The 18,591-nt window shown below is 42.2% G+C and overlaps 1 protein-coding gene across 12 annotated transcripts in view; it reads right to left on the reverse strand.

Moving 5' to 3' along the window:
- Positions 1–18,591, reverse strand: part of NCOA7 (nuclear receptor coactivator 7) — a 160,738-nt gene that overhangs the window by 95,363 nt on the left and 46,784 nt on the right. The window contains exon 1 of one of the 12 annotated variants that reach the window (XM_086316339.1): positions 2,716–3,285. The exons of the other annotated variants lie outside the window; for them this stretch is intronic. The gene's annotated coding sequence lies outside the window, so the exon portion shown is untranslated. Of the gene's footprint in view, positions 1–2,715; positions 3,286–18,591 lie in introns of those variants that run through there. 12 annotated transcript variants of the gene reach the window in all.

The following is an 18,591-nucleotide window of genomic DNA, read 5'->3' on the forward strand; positions in this document are numbered from 1 at the left end:
TTGTTGTTCAGTCACTCAGTTGTGTCCGACTCTTTGCGACCTCATGGACGGCAGCACGCCAGGCTTCCCTGTCCTTCACTACCTCCCTGAGTCTGCTCAAATTCATGTCCCTTCACACTTACATAATTTGGTGCTGATTTTTTTTTTTTTTATACAGGAAGGATATATTACTTTGTAATTATGAGCCAACTTTTTAATTAAAAAAAATGAAACATCTGCAACTAGGACAAAATTTCACTACATCTTGTTCAGAGGTTCATTCCTTCTGAGTCCAGCTATCACAGTGAATTACTGCACTGCAGCCCCAATCCCCTTCTTTATCAAGGCAGAGCTGCTCTGTGGCCCTCAGGGAACCTTCTCTTAGATCTTGTTCTTGGCTGTTCCACTGAACCTTTGTTCTTGTACTGTTCTGACCTTCAGAGTCTTGGCTGTTTTTTCCCTGGCTGCCTAAACGTGACTTTTGCCATCTCCAGACTCAAGGAATGGGCTGTTGCCATGGAATAAGCTCTGTCTGTGGGCTAGAAACATGTGTTTGAATACTCATTATCCTTTATTAGGTATGCATCCTCAGTTGTTATTGCTGTTTAGTCCCTCAGTCGTGTCCAACTCTTTGCAACCCTGTGAACTGCAGTCTGCCAGGCTCCTCTAAATCTCAACTTCAGGTTCCTTGTCCATGCAAGGGAAATAATGGCCTCAGATAGGGTTTTTTTTTTTTTTTTTGATGGTTAAACTAAGTAGTTCAAGGAAAGCTTACTTGTATTATTAAACACAACCTGTGTCTGGTTCCCAGTAAGAGCTCAATGACCAGATGTTACTATTCGGTTGGCCAAAAAGTTCATCTGGGTTTTTCCCAGATGTAAAACCCAAATTGACCAAATTTGGAAAAACCCAAATGAACTTTTTGGCCAACCCAGTACTTGCTTATGCCACTGCTGTTGTCTCTACTTGAGGATTTCTAAGAATCCAAGAAAATAAGGTAACATATAAAGTAATATAATACAACCAAGAAGATACCTAGGTCTAGACATTATTCTTCTCACTATACGTAAATATTAATTTTAGTTAATACTGTGCTATGAATTTAGACAACAGCACAAAGCTAGAAAGCTATTTATTATTTCTAGGAGAACATCATTTCTGGTATTCCATTTCACTTTGTGATTTCACAAATGGAAGGTCAGCTTCCTGTTTACACTGCAAATTACCAACTGGGATAAATGCCAAAGAAAATCAAACTTAAAGTGTGTGTGTGTGGCGGGGGGGGGGGTGAGAATCATTGAAAAACAAAACAAACACCAATGAAAAATCCTGTCTTGGAATTATGATCAAATAAAACCAAAAAGTTCCAGTAATCCCTGGGGGGGGTCGGTGGGGGGAGGAAATCTATGGGTACCTGATTGAAGTGCCACCTTTGAAATGTGCATTCATTTATTCATTTAGTTTAATTTTGATCTTGAAATATCCCTCTCCCCCAAGAGAATTCATCAAGCTCAAATGGAAATACTCTAGCTCCAAAGAACCTACAGTTAGAAAAAGAAATCCTTTGGCTTTGGGTTTAATAACCAGCAATATGCCCACACAGATGAATACCACAACAGAATTTCCCTTGGCCTCAAGAAACAAGTGCATCCAATAAAGACTGCTAAACAGAATGCCAATAAGGGACACATCACAAAATTTTCCCTTTTGTAGGATTTCTTTGTTCTATAACAGTGTGGAATCAGCAGATCTGAGGGGACTCTGGTAATCAAAGTGCAGGTGCCAGGAGTGGATGTAAAAAACTGTCAGACTTTCAGAGAAGCCTTGGGGTGGGTTCATAATGGATGTTTCAGAGAAACTTCCATGCTTCCTCCCAGTACCAGGATGATAATGGTACTGCCACAAAATGGATGCCTAGTGTGTAGAATGTGTGCCTTGTATTTATAAAACAAGACAGGCTTTTGTTGCATCTATAGATTGCCCGTGTGGGAGTCTGGTTCCCTTTTCGAAAAATCAGGATGCTGAGTCACAGCCTGAAAAAGTTCCAGGGGAATCAATAGCACCGACAATAGTAATATACACCTCAGCTATAAACTGAAGAAAGGGAAGCAGAAACAGGAACTTGCTCTGGGAGATAAGTGAACTGCATTCTGCTAAGAGTAATCAGCCAAGTCCTATAAATATAACATTTAAGTGTTAGGAATTTTTACTGCTTGTCAATTAAGAATAAGCTAAGAAAGCCACAACCCAAACAAACCAAAATTTAAATACTCAGAATTGGCAGCACAAAAGAAAAGTTCCCTCCTGACGTGTATTGTGGTAGTCTGAACGCCCCCAGAAAATTGTGCCAAAGAGTTCAGAAAACAGACTAAAAACAAAACACATACAAACAGCAAACTTCAGGTAACTATTTTGGATTGCAAACAAGGATAAATTTAATGTTTATAAACAATCTGATAAAATAACCATTTGGAAACTGAAAAAAAAAAAAAAAGAATAAGCTGATAAATATAGCAATGCAGAAGTTAACCAAAATCTGCAAATACAAATGCTAAGAAATGACTAATTACTTAGTAGCTTGTAAACTCCCTTTTGGTTTACAGTGGTATTATGTATGTATTGATAGTTTATTTAACTTAATACCATCAACTAATTAGCTGTATTAGCTTCCTATGGCTGCTGTCACAAATGACTACAAACTTGGTAGCTTAAAACAACACAAACACATTCTCTTACAGTTCCGGAGGTCAGAAGTCCAAAATCAGTCACACACTCCCTGCAGACTCTCTTCCCTTGCCTTTTCCAGCAGCAAGAGCTGCTTTCTTCCATCTTCAAAGCCAACAGTGCGGTATATGGTTTCACTGTCACACCACATTCTTCTCTGCAGTCAAATCTCCCTCTGTAGTCAACTCTCCTCCTCCTTATGGGAACACTGAGACTGCGTTCAGAAGCCCACCCAGATAATCCAGGATAGTCTTCCCATCTCCAGAGTCTTAATCTTATCTTCGAGGTCTTTAAGCCTGAGAAGGTTAACATTCCCAGGTCCAGGGATTAGAACCTAGGTATCTCTGAACAGGCTTTCCCAATGGCTCAGTGGGTAAAGAATCTGCCTGCAGTGCAGGAAACACAGGAGACATGGGTTTGATCCCTGAGTTGGGAAGATCCCCTGGAGAAGGAAACCCACTCTGGTATTATGGCCTGGAAAATCCTATGGACAGAGGAGCCTGAAAGGCTACAGCCCTTGGAATTGCAAAGAGCTGGACATGACCGAGCAGCTAACACACATCTTTGAACAACAAGAAGATCAAACCAGCCTGAGCACCAGGGAAGCCCCAAAGGAAATCAACCCTGAATATTAATTGGAAGGACTGATGCTGAAGCACCAATACTTTGGCCACCTGATGCAAAGAGCCAACTCATTGAAAAATACCCTGATGCTGGGAAAGATTGAAGGCAGGAGGAGAAGAGGGCAACAGATGAAGCAACGGTAGGATGGCATCACCGGCTTGATGGATACGACTCTGAGCAAACTCCAGGAGACAGTGAAGGACATGGAGGCCTGGTGTGCTGCAGTCCATGGGGTTGCAAAGAGTTGGACATGACTCAGCAACTGAACAACAACAGTCTTTGGCAGGGGCGGGGGGTCATTATTTAGTCTGCCACACTGGATAAATTAGCTTTTGTTTCATAAATAATTGTAAAACGAGCAGCATATCACTGCAGCGTCTTAGTTTCCTGTATCTAAATCGTTGCTGCATCCACACACTGTATTGTCTATGTTAAAGTTCACTCCTGGCAGTGACTGACAGCATGTATTTCTCAAGAAAACACCTCAAAATTTTACTCAGAACTATCCTGAAATCTAAAGGAGCAATGAAAATACTACAGACATAAGCTCTCATTTTATGTTCAGTGACTCCAAAATAGCTTCTTGGAAGTGTAGGTATCGTAAGGAAAAATTTTAACAGGAGGGATTTCTAAAGAGTTCATCTCACTTTAATATCTGATTTCTTTAACTGTCACTGAAATCAGTCACTGTTTATGACCAAAGCCACAAAATCCTCCAAATATTTTTTTCTTTTACGAGAGCCCTGTAGCATACTCAGAAATCTTTTTTAAGTCGGTTAAATATTTTTTTTAAATATCTTTTACTCAAAATGAATCATATGCTCAGATTTTCCAGCGACATTTGCAAAAAAAAAAGCACTGGGATATATATTTCAATGATGTATATATTTCAGCATAACAACAAAATATTTCAGAGATACAGTTCTTCTAAAGAAATAGAAAATTTTGATTTATTAAAGCCATTTAAGCAAAACAAGCAACTAAAGCATAGCTACTTCGAAAATTTTCAAGCAGAAATATAAAGATGCCAGGGATCTTATTCTCAGATCTAAGTCTCTAGAGAAAAATGGAGGAAAAATAAGGCTGAAAAAAATACAATCCTGAAAAAAATCAAGTTCAGTACATACAGTAATGTTCTCCTAAAGGCCTAGTGAGTGAAACACAACATTTATGATCAGCAGAAATGGTCTGCTGACAGAAAACAATTATGAGTGGCATGAAATTATAATATGCTCTAACTCAACTTCTCTCTTCCTTCCAACTTTTAAAATATATTCTAATAACCTTTAACTGCTTTTAAGCAACTTTAGACACACACATATCCTGTTCTGATAATGTTATTTCAATGTCATAAATTAAACATGGCATCACAACTCCTCCTACCATTATGGAACTGGATTCTTTCAGAAAGAATAACCTTATATCAGGCATATGTTTTAAAAAATTAGTTTCACAGATACCCACAATTTAGTTGTTTTACCATCCAGTATGTAGATGTATTTTTTCCAATGAATATATACTGTCTGTGTCCTTGGGAAGTGACATTGCTCAAAACTAGGATTTCGGGAATGGGAGACTAGTAATATCTACTTTGAAATATTTCCCTTCTAAAATTAGTGTAGAACTCTGGGGTAATTCATTTGTGTGTCAGGGTGAACCAAACACAGATTTTTCAAGAAAAATCCTGGCCTTGCTTTTATTTATCTGAGAGCCCATCTCTACGGTGATGATCTTCCAACCATATGGCAGTCTCCATCTGGGTATTCAAAAAAAAAAAAAGAAAGAAAAACCTCACCGGTGGTCATCTCTCGAGTATAATAAGTCCCCTACACATGAATGAGCTATGTTCTGAGAGTGCACTCGTCAGTCCAACGATGTTAGTTAGCCGAGGTACTGAACCAACACAATCAGCTATATAGTACTATACTATAATAGGCTTATAATACTTTTCACACAAATAACACCAAAAAACAAACACAGAAAGCTAAGAAAACTTTTTTAATCTTACAATACAGTACCTTGAAAAGTACAGTAGCATAGTACAACAGCTGGCATACAGGGGCTGGCACCCAGTGAACAGGAGAGAAGAGTTACCGACGGGAGGAGCGAGAGGCAGTGGGAGACGGTAGAGCTGAAGGATCATCAACAGTAAGACACGGAGGGCAAGCTGCAATTTCACTTATGCTTGACTTGATTCACATCTTTGAGAGTTTGCAACTTGAAGGTTCACGTGCAGGGGTCTTACTGTATACTAGTCTGCTCTTAACCAACCAAAAAGAACACCTGTGGTTTAATAAAAACATAATATTTGATCTTTTTCCTATCTGGCTCAGAATTCCCAGAACATTTGGCAGTCTCCTGAGTGATGCGAGTACCTCTGTATGCTAATGAGGTGGCTCCTGGTGTGTGTGGAGCAGGCCAGATACCTTCAAGATAGGGTCTGGTCACCAGAAACACCACAACGTGACTACAAGCTTGGAACTTTCAGCCCCACCCCCAGACCTTGAGAAAAGACAGAAAGAGGAGAGGGGCAGGAGATGAAAGTTCAATCACCAATGGCCAATAATTCAATTAATCATGCCTGTGTGTGTATGTTCATCCCTCAGTCGTGTTTGACTCTTTGTGACCCCGTGGACTGTAGCCCATCAGGCTCCTCTGTCTGTGGATTTCTCCAAGCAAGAATACACGAGTGAGTTGCCATTTCCTTCTCCTGGGGATCTCCCCAACTCAGGGATTGAACCCGGTCTGCCACATTGCAGGCAGATTTTTACCATCTCAGCCACCAGGGCAGCCTACCCAGTGAAATCTCCATAAAAAGCCCTTAGATGAGGGAGTTCAGAGAGCTTCTGGGTTGGTGAACACATCAATGTTCTGGGAGAGAACAGAACCCAGAGAGCACATAGATGCTCTATTTACCCGCACCTGCGTACTCTGCCTGACACTTCTCTTCCATTGGGCTGTTTCTAAGTTGCATCCTTTATAATAAACTGGCAAATATAAGTAAAGTATTCCCCTGAGTCCTGTGAGTCATCCTGGTGAATTCAGACCTGAGCAGAGGATCATGGGAACCAAACACATAGCCAAGTTGGTTTTATATATGGGTTGACTAGGGATGTGGAACTTAACAAGTAGCATCTGGAGTGAGGGCAGTCATGAGAAACTGAGCCCTTAAACTTGTGGAGTCTGACACTGACTCAGAGAGGTGTTAGGACCAGAACTGAACTGAATGGCTGGACACCCAGCTGGTATTGGAGAATCTGAGAATATCAGATTCTAGACTTTGCCAGAAAACCAACTTTGAGCACAGCAGAGACGATGGTGCTGAGACTGATAAAGATCTGCACGAAAAACAGGAAGGCTACACTTTCCTATGATGAGAGTTGGATGACTGAAGGCATGCTGGCAAGTTCTGCTTAGCCCAGGTGGTGGTTTACTTGTTAAGTCATGTCTGCCTCTGAGACTCCATGGATTGTAGTTCTTCAGGCTCCTCTGTACATGGAATTTTCCAGGCAAGAATCCTGGAGTGGATTGCCATTTCCTTCTCTGGGGGATCTTCCCCACTCAGGGATCAAACCTGGGTCTCCTGCATTGTAGGCAGATTCTTTACCAACTGAGCCACCAGGAAAGCCCAAATGACTTAATGTCTGAGCATTTAAAATGGGGATATTTCACATTAAAATCCAGAATTCAGGGGACTTCCTGGCAGTCCAGCAGTTAACACTCTGTGCCTCCAATGCAGAAGAGGTGGGTTCGATTTCTGGTTGGGGAACTAAGATCCCACAAGCTGAGGTCAAAAAGTAAACTGGGTTTCAGGCTCACCTTGACGCATTAGATGACACAGTGGCACTGGACCAGAGCCCCAAATGACAAAACAGGATGGCATAGGGAATGAGCAGCTATCCTCCGTGAGAGCGGCCGTGCTGTGTGGTCACCAGTCCCGTCCATCTGTACAGTGACCCCAGGCCCAAGGCTGGCAGCTACCACTTGGCACCCACTCATTTATACCACCACTGTGGTCCCTAAAGTCACTGCTTGCATGTTTTGCTACAGAGAGCATAAGGTTTTATTCTTAGGTCAATTCAGATCATCAGGAAGCTGCAGTCTCAGGCTACATTGTGTCGGCCTACTACAGAGTCTTTGAGTCATGTTTTGGCATCAAATCCTCTATTTTCACTCATAGTCACTGGAATAAACTGCTATTGTGGACGTTAAAGGCACTACCCCTACTTTTTTTTTTTAGTGTTCCTTTTATCTAGGTTGTAAATCGTATATAATTTTAGAACTAAGGGCTTTGTCATCTGGGGAACTGGTATGTGCTCCACTGATGATTAGGGAGAACTATGGAAGGGAGGATGAGATGGTTGGATGGCCTCACAGAGTCAATGGACATGAACTTGGCAAACTCTGGGAGATAGTGAGGGACAAGGAGGCCAGGCATGCTACAGTCCATGAGGTCACAGAGTCAGACACGACTCAGTGATTGAACAACAACATGGAAAGGAGTCCCTTTATATCACCAACTATCAAGTACTCCTCCATCAGAATCCTTGGGGGAGTGGTTTAGGATCTGCAGCCAGATACCAAAATTCATGGATGTGCAAATCCCACATTTGGCCCTCCATATTGTCTAGTTCCGCATCTGTGGATTCAACCAACCTGGGATCCTGTATTAACTTTTAGATCCACAATTGGGTGAATCCAGGGGTGCAGAATCTGCAGATTCAAAGAGCTGATGGTACATTTAGTTTTTAAAAATCTGCATATAAGGGGACAGAGCAATTAAAATGGATGTTTGCTCAAAGGTCAACTGTAGTTCCCAGTCAACTACACAACTAATATCGTGCTGCTTAGTATTCTATTTTTCTTCTCAACTTATATGTTCCCTGCCCTGGACTTTTAGTTTTTAATTAGTATTTTGCAATTTTTTTTATAAGGGTGACAAAGAGAAAATATACTAATATGTGGATAACTGCAACCTCACTCCTGTGGTACCTCCTAAAGGGAACTCTGGGTTTGAGTCTCAGTTCCCCCCGCCCCCTTTCTTTGGTTCTGGGTTTATTGACACAAATGTGAGAAATAAATTAGAGGAAGGAGAGAAATGGAGATGAACATACAGCTCGTCTGTACAGACGAGCATACAGAGAGAAGAAACAGAAGAAAAGACACCTAAGAAACAAGGGGAACGATAGGACTGCCTGGATTTGCAGAGGCCCGTGGTGACTGCAGCCATGAATTCAGAAGACGATTGTTTCTTGGCAGGAAAGCTACGACAAACCTAAACAGTGTCTTCAAAAGCAGAGACATCACTCTGCCAACTAAGGTTCATACAGTCAAGGCTATGGTCTTCCCACTGATCACATATAGTTTTGAGAGTTGGATTGTGAAGAAGGCTGAGTGTCAAAGAATTGATGCCTTTGAATTGTGGTGCTGGAAAAGACTCCTGAGAGTCCCTTGGGCAGCAAGGAGATCAAACCAGTTCATCTTAAAGGAAATCAACCCTGAATACTCTTTGGAAGGACTGATGCTGAAGCTGAAGCTCCAATCCTTTGGCCACCTGATGCAAAGAACTGACTCCTTGGAAAAGGCCCTGATGCCAGCAAAGATTGAGGGCAGAAGGAGAAGAGGGTATCAGAGGATGAGATGGCTGGAGGGCATCATTGATGCAATGTACATGAACTTGGGCAAACTCTGGGAGATAGTGAGAGACAAGGAGGCCTGGCATGCTGCAGTCTGTGGGGTGGCAAAGAGTCGGGCATCCCTGGATGACTAAGCATTGTGTTTCAAGAAGTCAGAGAAACTTTGGGAGGATAACTGACAGCTATGTGCAGAGAGATGGGAAAGAGGATTTTTTAAAAGTTCTATTCTATATAATGCATTTACTTCCCTCTTGGATGTTTTCTGAGAGGTGAAGTAAATACTTGAATTATTTTTAATTATTTTCACTGTCATACTTATTCCTTTGAATGTGACTTAATGCTGGGACTGGACCAAAACAAGTCTGCCCATATAGATGGGATTCATAAATGTAGTTTTTATAAGATATCTGAAATTTTGTGGAACAAGGTAGGGTGTGAATGAATGAATGAATAGATAAGAATTAAGGGCTGCAATAATAAAGCAGGTTGATTGTAAGTTACCTATGTCAAATTCCACAAATTGTTAAAATCCTTGAGTCCCATCATGTCACGTACACTAGAAGGGACTAATACCACAAGTGAAGTTGCTTGATATTCATACGACAGAAATTAAACTCCGCTCAACATCAAGGTACTAATTTAAAAGACTGTAAGGTGCTCAGTTGGGGACAGCGACACTGAGACCTAACAACTCCCTCATCACCTGAACACTTTGCCCATTCCCCCAGAGAAAGACAAGTGGACTTTATCAACATTGACTCTGCTTCATACCTAATACGTCACTTGGTACAGGGAGGAGAAACAAAATTCATTATATGCCATTAACTGAGTAATCAAACCATCCTCTCTCCAAGGGCAGTCTTTACCAAGAAACTTTCACTTTGATTTTATTACATTTTCTTTTTGATTTTTTAATAGTAGTTGATAAAAGGCAAGTAATTTCACATATATATTTGCCTTTGTTTATATAGTTTTAAATATTCTGATCTGAGAAATTCTAAATTTTCATACATATTATAGAACTCTTTTACATGTTTATAACATTGGAATAATAATCAATCAAATTTCCTGTGGATTTGTATGTTCCTGTGTAAAGCCATAGGAAAACTCAACTGGACTTTATTTTGGCTGAGATTGAAAGAAGGCTTCTGAACAAAATCAAAATATCATGATAACAATATTTCATAAGATGATGGAAGATAAATATGTTTTTTAACTCTCACTGAGACTCTCAGCAGGGGGTATACTAGCTACAGTTCAAATGAAAGTCAAAGTTTCACTGCTATTTACATGGATTAGAGTAAAGACGCCCCAACCAGCAAAAAGCAAGGCCCAATATTTAACCCATGTACTACAGATTACAATTTTACAAGAACATGGGCAAAAACTTTCAGTATTTATCAATTATTATATCCTTGGTAAAACTATTATACACATAAAAAATAAGGTGTTTTCATCAATATATATTATTCTTCTATATTCAGATATTGTTTTAGGGGACTTGTGATACTAAAGAAAACACTAAACTGAGTTTCAGAATTCTACAGAAAGCTGTCACAATATTAAAAATTCTAAAATAGTAAAAGAGTAATAATTTAAAATGATAAAATAACTATCTAAGCCAATAAAAAAATTATCTTTTCTATTTTGTTTTCCAAGAAGCACAAATCATAATACTTCAGATAGGAAAGCTCATTGAATTATCCAATGATGGGATTAATTATTATATTTACAGACTCCTTCAATACACTCAAATGCCTAGAAATTCACCAAGATTCAACATGTATTATTCTTCGTTTTAAAACTTCAACTCCAGCACCTAGTTCAGTATCTGACACACTATAGATAATTATAGTAGACTTTTGTTGACCTCCCCTATAATCTTTTCCTCCTTGTTTTGCCATCAAGGACCAATTTTCAATAAACATACCCTCCCCCTACTTTTAATACTATATCTGGGGAAGGTTCCACCCCAGCTCCAAGGACAAAAAATACGGTTCAATACAATTGAACAATTTAAATTTGGACTCTACCGGTCAACTTACATGGAGGTTTCTTCAACAGATAGTACTATGTCCTACATGATGTGAGAGGGGGTGAATCCATGGATGCAGAACCATGAATACAGAGGAAATGCAAATGTAGAGAGCCAACTCTGTTATATAGAGTTTTTGACTACACGGAAGGTTGGCGCCCATAACTCCTATGTTGGTAAAAGGTCAACTGAATCCCACCCAGGCCAATCAGACTACTGAGACGCCATCTACACAGCAGCCAAGAAAGAGCACGTGACCTAAGCTGCTCCAATCAGAGTGAATCCCAGGACTCACTGGTAACACACTCACCCTGCCTACTGTTACACAGAGGAGATCCTGTACTCTCAGGGTTTATCGAGTAAAACCTGGGAAGGAAGTCAAAAGAATGGAAGAGCTTATCTACACAGAAACGGAGTCAGGATAACATTATTTGGGTCTCAAGTCAAGGTATTCTTTAAGTCAAATCTAAAATGTATCCCAGGACTTTTTAACTTATAAAAATGAAAGTGGATGTGTTAGTCGCTCAGTCGTGTCCGATTCTTTGAGAACCCGTGGGCTATAGCCCACAAGTCTCCTCTGTCCATGGGATTCTCCAGGCAAGAGTAATGGAGTGGGTTGCCATTCCCTTCTCCAGGGGATCTTCCAGACCCAGGGATCGAACCTGGGTCTCCTGCATTGCAGGCAGATTCTTTATCATCTGAGCCACCAAGGAAGCCTCACTTTTTTTCCCCTAAGCTGGTTGTATGTTTATTTGACATCACCACCCCCAAAAGAGAGTTCAGACTATTATGTGAATACACATGAATGACCCCAAAATGTGGACTGGCTGAGTTGATGTTGGACAGCAGCTGGGAAGTTGGCCATCTGTGTCATGTGACAATAAAACGGATGCCTGCAATATCCTAAAACTAGATCATGTGTCTATAAGGACTGCATTAGGAAGGGACTTGAGAGAATTTTCAGGATTCTGGTCTAAACTGTCCACTTATCTAGCCTTACAAAAAGAAACAAGTTTAGGTTGTAACTGATCTGCTAAAATTAGAGCTAGATAAAAATACAGTTCCATTAAGAGAAAATCTTTGTTTGTGATTTCAGTCACTTAGAGTGTATGTGTGCTAAGTCACTTCAGTCGTGTCTGACTCTTTGCGACCCTATGGACCATAGCCTGTCAGGGTTCTCTGTCCATGGGATTCTCCAGGCAAGAATACTGGAGTGGGTGGTCACGCCCTTCTCCAAGGGATCTTTCTACTCAGGGATCGAACTCGTGTGTCTTAGTCTCCTGCACTGGCAGGCGGCTTCTTTACCACTAGTGCCACCTGGAAAGCCACTAAGAGTAGGGTGACCTGGACTCTTGCAAAGGTGGGAAAGCCAAGTATCTGCCCCAATCTAAAGCTGCTACAAGGAAGGCAGGGGACTCGGCTGTTCCCAGATGAGTATTTGTGAGAAGTCCTTCCCAAATACCTCCAACTTATTCCCTCTGCTAGACACACATGATGATGGCCCCATTGTACAGATGCAGCAGAAATACAGTCCAGGGCTCCTAAGAAGGAAATCAACAGTGCCTCTCCAACTCAGGTCACTGATTTTCACTGCCCTGAAGCGGAGACTCAGTTGTTGCTCTTGTTGTTCAGTCACTCAGTCGTGTCCGACTCTTTGTGACCCCGTGGACTGCAACACATCAGGCCTCCTTGTCCTCCACTATCTCCTGGAGTTAGCTCAGATTCATGTCCATTGAGTCAGCAATGCCATCTAACCATCTCATCCTCTGCCGTCCTCAAGGGTAAGGAAATGGGCTGAGGACCAGCTCACAGCTGTGAAGTGAAAGTCATTCAGTCATGTCCAAATCTTTGTGACCCCATGGACTATACGGTCCATGGAATTCTCCAGGCTAGAATACTGGATTGGGTAGCCTTTCCCTTTTCCAGGGCATCTTCCCAACCCAGGGATCGAACCCAGGTCTCCCACACTGCAGGCGGATTCTTTACCAGCTGAGCCACAAGGGATGCCCCTGAGAAACCCAAAATTCCCAAGCCAAATTCTATCTTCATCCAAAGACCATGGCTCCACCAAGTCTATGGTTCTGGTTTTCAGTCTTGGTACTTGGCCAATGAAAACATAATGAAAGCCTGCTAAATGTTTTAATGGAATTGTATTGCCAGGAAAAAAAGAAAAAATCTTTGATTTGTCAAACAAAATGGACTTGTAATTGCTCAACTCCCAAAGGAAGTGCTTGGTCCCCGAATCTCTGCCATCAGAAGACAGCTGCTAGAGAAGTCCGATTCCCAGAAGACTCTTCCCCCTCCGCCCGTTGGACAAGCGGCTCTGGACAGAACTGGGGCTGCCCTCAGGCTGTGCAGGGAACTGACCCGCTCCCAGAGCAGCAGAACCTGCTCTTCCTGTCCAGCAAGACGGGCCAAGGAGAGCAGACCACTGGTTACCATATGCTCCTTCCCAGCCGCCTTTCCCGAGTTGTTTGGTTTTTATCTGATTTTTTTCCAGAAGGGAGTTTTCACTGCAGTCCAGTCAGGGCAACTCTTGAGTTGAACCACTAGATGAGCTCTTTCCCACCCAGGAGGACGTGAGGCTGGAGCTGAGGCAGTCTGCTCATCACCACATAATGAGGGTCTACAGCCGCCCCGACAGCTCCCTGTGGGGTCTGAGAGTGAAGAGGAAACAGTTGAGAGAGGTGGTGGCTGAATCCAGAAGTCCTCCATTCTTTGTGTCCTGTTTACTCTTGGAGATTTTTTTTCCCACTTGCATGAAAAAGAACACTAACTGAACAAGAAGGTCTTGCAAGTAAATCAAAGGCATTTACAAAGTTCTTCATGAGACTGATCATCAGAACCTGCCTCTGAAGTTCCCCTGCCTTGGTTTGACTTCTTTTTGTACCACAGAGAACTCAGATTCCCGCTCCTTGTGGCAGGCCTTTCAAAATATGAGACAGAGAAGACACCCAGTCTCACACCAAGTTTTTTTTTCTTCTTCCAGCTAAATACCTCCAGTCCCTTCCATTTCTCTTCACACAAGATATTTATGAGTTTCTATTATGCTCATTGCTCTCAAACAAACACAGCTGAGTACCTGCAGAATCTCCTCTGGGGCCTAGGCAGGCAGGCATGGAATCTGTTTTCATCTCCTCGAGGAGACGCTAGGCCATTTAGGGCTGTCACAGCACACTGTCCGCTGTGGAAGAGCCTCTTAGCACATACTGATGACTGGATGGATGGAAAAGGAGGCAGGGGAAAAAGAAAGGAAGGAGAGAAAGAAAAAAAGACGGGAAGGAAGAGGGAGAAACGTAACAGACCAAGACATTTCCAAGTAACCACTTTTAAAAAGCATGCGTTTCATAGAAGAATGGTAATATCCTATGAAAAATACTGCTTATGGGAGTGCAAACTCAGACAAACTTTCTGGAGGGCAATTTGGAGTCATTATCAAAATTTTAACTGTATATAGGCTTTGATCACTGCTAGGAGTTGCTTCTACAGAAATAGTTGCACAAAAACACAGAGATATGTATACAATGCAATTCAATGCAACATTGTAATAGCCAAAAAAAAAGGAGGCATCATAGAAAGATGTCTATACATAGAATTAATTTTAAAAAAGTATTACGTACAAAAAAATGGAGGCATCATGGAAAGATGTCTATACATAGTATTAAGAGAAAACATGATTATATATGCATGGATATTTCTGAAAAGATAGGTATAATTCTGTTCTCCAAGTTACCTTTGGGGAATAAATTGCAGAGGAGAAGGAGAAAAAAGAAGGTCAGAGGACTTCAAAAATCATGTGTGCTACACTCTTTTATCCTATTTGAATTTCTTATTGGTATCACTGTTGTTTTGAATCATGAAAAAAGGGTGAGCCTCTGCAATTGGTAAAAACAGAGGTCTTTCTTACTTACTCCTTTGTTCCACCAAGAATAATGCTTCAGTGTTCAGTGACCTTGACCAGTTAGGACACCAAGTTTCTTAGTGGCACGGGATTACACACTCCTCCGAGGGACAGTGCAGTCACAGAGCAGCTGGCTTCAGGAAATGCTCCGCACAGGGCCCAGCACTGATGATGCAACCAGCAGGGGCCAAGGTTTGTGAGGCCTCAGTAGGCAATTTCTAATTCTGGTCTCGTTTGACCCTTCAGCTGTAACCAACACTACTAACCAGATGTTTTCCAGCCTTCTTGACACCTCCCCTCCTGGTCTGGAGGGGCCTCTTCATCTCTATCCCCCTGTGTGTGTATTCAGGAAGAAGGTCGCAGGCAACAGAGAGCAGATGCCCAGATGAACACTGATAAATGAGATCAGAGAGGTCAGAGGCTGAGACATGCAGGCTTGGTACCAGAGTAAGGAGTTTAGAGTTTTAGTTTATGTCAAGGGCTATGAAAAGCCACCAGAAGATTTAACACAGAGAATGAGATGACCTGATGTGTGTTTTAAAAGGGTTTTTCTGGCTTCTATGTAAAGAATGGGTTGTCCAGGGCAAGAGTGGAAGTTAGGAGGCTAGTCAAAGGCTACAGCAGCAATCCAGAAGACAGGTAGTGGGAATTAGGAGATGAAGTGGACAGATTCAGATCATGTTCTAGAGGTGAAGTCCACCAGTTTTGCTGAAAGACAGTGAAAGTGTTAGTTGATCAGTCATGTCTGACTCTTTGTGACCCCATGGACTGTAGCCCACCAGGCTCCTCTGTCTATGGGGATTCTTCAGGCAAGAACACTAGAGTGGGTAGCCATTCCCTTCTCCAGGGGATCTTCCCGACCCAGGGATAGAACCCAGGCCTCCTGCATTGCAGACAGATTCTTTACCATCTGAGCACAGAAAGAAGGTTAAAATGGACTCCCAGATTTTTGGCTTAAACTAATGGGTGGTCTTGCTTAGTCTGTGATGGAGAAGATCAAGAAGAGATCAGCTTAGGGACTTGCCTCCTCACACTCTTCTCAGAAGACCCACTGCCCATGGCTTCCATTTTTATCCCCCAAATGCTAACTCTCAGCTTTAAACCTCCAGCTCAGAATTCTGCTCCGAGCTTCTTCTCTGTGGATCCCATCACCTACTCCATAACTCTATGCACTCTTCTCATAGTATAGCAAACTCAAGACGAGCAAAACTGAACCTGACAGCTTGTCTCCCCAGATCCTGGTTTCCTGGAGGTGTTTCCTATCTTACTGGAGGTACCACTATTCACTAAGTTGTTGACATGGAAAACTGGATACCCTGGATCCTGCTCCATTTCAATCTCCACATTCCACTACTGCTATTTCCTACTCATTGTACCTTCCGTCTTTATACAAGCTCTCCCTCCATCAAGAATGAATCCCATCACTCTTTCGCTACCCCATCTCTATCATCCCTCAAGAGACCAAACATCACTTCCTCAAGAAAGCCTTCCCTAATGCTCAGATTTGGTTAGGTCTCCCTACCACAGACTCCATGTTGCCATCTACTTTTACTTTGCAGAACTTAGCAATAGTGTAACTCAGTAATGATTACTGCAATTAGTTGTTTAATAGCTGACTCCTCCAAAAGATTGTGAGATGTGTGCTTTCTTTGCACAGTATCCAGGATACACAACAGAATCAAAACATACATTTGTGGAATGAATGAATGGAAATTCCCTAACTAGTCACTAACTGACTCTGGTTAAATAACAACCTCTCAAGACTCAGGAGCTCATCTCTACCAAGAAATTAGCTTAAGTTGTTTCTGAGGTGTTTTTTGGCCCTAACTGCCTATAAAAAATACAAAAGCAAGGTAAATAGCAAATTTAAATCATATTGAGGGCCTTCCCTGGTGGTCCAGTGGTTAAGAATCTACCTGCCAATGCAGGGGACATGGGTTCGATTCCTGGTCCAAAAAGATTTCACATGTTGCAAAGCAACTAAGCCCATGTGCCACACTACTGAAGCCCGCGTGCCTACAGCCCGTGCTCCACAACAAGAGAAGCCACCTCAACAAGAAGCCTGCAAACCACAAGTAGCCCCTGCGCACCGCAACAAGAGAAAAGCCCACGCACAGCAATGAAGACCTGCTGCTGCTAAGTCGCTTAAGTCGTGTCCGACTCTGTGCGACCCCATAGACGGCAGCCCACCAGGCTCCCCCGTCCCTGGGATTCTCCAGGCAAGAACAGTGGAGTGGGTTGCCACTTCCTTCTCCAACACATGAAAGTGAAAAGTGAAGGTGAAGTCACTTAGTCGTGTCCGACTCTTCTCGACCCCATGGACTGCAGCCTACCAGGCTCCTCTGTCCATGGGATTTTCCAGGCAAGAGTACTGGAGTGGGGTGCCATTACCTTCTCCATGAATACCTAGTACAGCCTAAATAAATAAATGAATAAAAATTTTTAAAAATCACATGGAGATTGATTACTCAGAAAACCAAAAAATCTTCATTGTATATTTTTTGAAGTTTCTTAGAATTTTCTTACAGCTGCAGAGGACTGTCCTATGTTCACACATATTTCATAAGTATTATTTGTATTTTTAAGTCACTTTAGTTGCATCTACTGGTTTCAGACACGGAGCTATGTGTTTTCTGAGTGCTTGCTTTCCACAGTTAAAGCCAAATAGTTTTTGCTTATTAAAAACCAAAAATAAACCACCCACGTTCCTTTTATACTCTCTTGCTGCTACTGCTAAGTCACTTCAGTCGTGTCCGACTCTGTGCGACCCCATAGACGGCAGCCCACCAGGCTGCCCTGTCCTGGGATTCTCCAGGCAAGAACACTGGAGTGGGTTGCCATTTCCTTCTCCAATGCATGAAAGTGAAAAGTGAAAGTGAAGTCGCTGAGTCTATTCTTATTTTCAAAGATTCTCTATGGTTTCTCGATAATCTGCTTACCAAATATATTTGTATGCATTATGATTTTTAAAAAACAATGAAAACGTCACAGCTTAACTTGCCAGTTTTTTGTTAAAGGGCCATTTTTATTTCTCAGAGGAAGCAACTTTGTGGAATCACCAAAAAGGAAGGAAGAAAGAGAGGGAAAGAGGCCTTACTGAAGCTAGCAATAACTTTATAGTTTCTCTACAAGAAGGACTGAGGAGCAGAATTCAATTTTGGAGGAGTTAAGGAAGACTTGGGGAGTTGTCTTGGGCTTCTCTGATGGCTCAGATGGTAAAGAATCTGCCTGCAATGCAGGAGACCCAGTTTTAATCCCTCGGTCGGGAAGATACTCTGGAGAAGGGAATGGCAACCCACTCCAGTATTCTTACTTGGAGAACCTCATGGACAGAGGAGCCTGGCAGGCTACAGCCCATGGGGTCGGAAAGAGTCGGACACAACAGAGCGACTAACACTTCCACTTTTCACTTTGGTGAAAAGTTGCACAAAAGTGGAGCTACCTTAAAGTTGCACCTGCTAAGCAGGCAGACTCCTTCTATCAGGACTGCAGGTTTATTCGGGTGGCACGGGGGCGTGCTGATGGCAGCGGCATGGGGGAGGGTACTGAAGCCCCCCCGAGCAGCTCCTGCCTCCATCCTCACACAAAAGACCTGCCCCCCTTATTCCTTTCAAAAGTTTTAGCTGTCTGCCTACACAACAAAATTTTTTATGTGTCTGCATGTGATCACACTTGTCTTTCCTGGTTTCTGC

This window comes from Bos grunniens, chromosome 9, assembly GCF_055505025.1.
Source record: "Bos grunniens cultivar Pamir isolate PY7600 chromosome 9, Bosgru_T2T1.0, whole genome shotgun sequence".
Taxonomy (NCBI): Eukaryota; Metazoa; Chordata; class Mammalia; order Artiodactyla; family Bovidae; genus Bos; species Bos grunniens.